This window comes from Rhinopithecus bieti, unplaced genomic scaffold (genome assembly GCF_001698545.2).
Source record: "Rhinopithecus bieti isolate Rb0 unplaced genomic scaffold, ASM169854v2 scaffold_1014, whole genome shotgun sequence".
Classification (NCBI taxonomy): domain Eukaryota; kingdom Metazoa; phylum Chordata; class Mammalia; order Primates; family Cercopithecidae; genus Rhinopithecus; species Rhinopithecus bieti.
Window position 1 is genome coordinate 3,149,277 of NW_016803499.1, and position 1,556 is coordinate 3,150,832.

A 1,556-nucleotide genomic window follows, 5' to 3' on the forward strand; every position below is an offset into this window, starting at 1 on the left:
CCGTGGGTGCTCCCTGCGGGGGCCACCCATCGCTCCCCATGCGGAATCTGGGGGTAATTACCCCCCAGGACCCGGAATATTAGTAATCCTAATTCCCGGCGGGGGAGGGGGCACGGGAGGAATTCACCCTGAAAGGTGGGGGGTGGGGGCGTCGCATCTTGCTGTGAGCTCCCTGGCGAAAGGAAGGGGACTTTTTCTATCCGTTTTCTTTGAGCTTTTACTGTTAAGAGGATACGGTGGTTTGATGACACTAAACAATATTCAAAAGGAAGTAAATGAACAGTTTTCTTAATTTGGGGCAGGTACTATAAAAATAACAAAAACAAAAGTTAAGACAGTAAAATGTCCTTTTATTTTTTAATGCACCAAAGAGACAGAACCTGTTATTTTAAAAACTATGTATTTTAATTTACATCTGCTTAAATTTGCTATAGTGGGGACCCTCTCATGAAACCACGAACACCTATCGATTTTGCTAAAAATCAGATCAGTACACTCATTTGTTTAATTGATAATTGTTCTGAATTATGCCCGCTCCTGCCAGCCCCCTCAAGCTCACGAATTTAGTCCCAGGGCAAACTCTAAAGGTGAAGGGACGTCTACACCCCCAACAAAACCAATTAGGAACCTTCCAGTGGTCTTGTCCCAGGCTGAGGCGACTAATATTTCCAGCAATTTAATTTCTTTTTAATTTAAAAAATGAGTCAGAACGGAGATCACTGTTTCTCAGCTTTCCATTCAGAGGTGTGTTTCTCCCGGTTAAATAGCCGGCACGGGAAGGGAGGGGGTGCATTTGGGGATCCCCGCAAGGACCGACTGGTCAAGGTAGGAAGGCAGCCCGAAGAGTCTCCAGGCTAGAGGGACAAGATGAAGGAAATGCTGGCCACCATCTTGGGCTGCTGCTGGAATTTTCGGGCATTTATTTTATTTTATTTTTTGAGCGAGCGCATGCTAAGCTGAAATTCCTTTAACTTTTAGGGTTACCCCCTTGGGCATTTGCAACGACGCCCCTGTGCGCCGGAATGAAACTTGCATAGGGGTTGTGTGCCGGGTCCTCCCCGTCCCTGTATGCTAAATAGTTCTTGAAATTTACACGTGTTAATGAAAATGAAAGAAGATGCAGTCGCTGAGATTCTTTGGCCGTCCGTCCGCCCGTGGGTGCCCTCGTGGCGTTCTTGGAAATGCGCCCATTCTGCCGGCTTGGATATGGGGTGTCGCCGCGCCCTAGAGTCCCCCCTTCTCGTGGTCTCCCCAAGCTGCATGTGGCCTGCCGGCCTTCCTAGTTGTCCCCTACTGCAGAGCCACCTCCACCTCACCCCCTAAATCCCGGGGAACCCACTCGAGGCAGACGGGGCCCCCTGCACCCCTCTTCCCTGGCAGGGAGAAAGGCTGCAGCGGGGCGATTTGCATTTCTATGAAAACCGGACTACGGGGGGCAACTACGCCGCAGGGCAGGCGCGGCGCCTCGGGGATGGCTTTTGGGCTCTGCCCCTCGCTGCTCCCGGCGTTTGGCGCCCGCGTCCCCTCCCCTGCGCCCGCCCCGCCCCCCTCCCGCT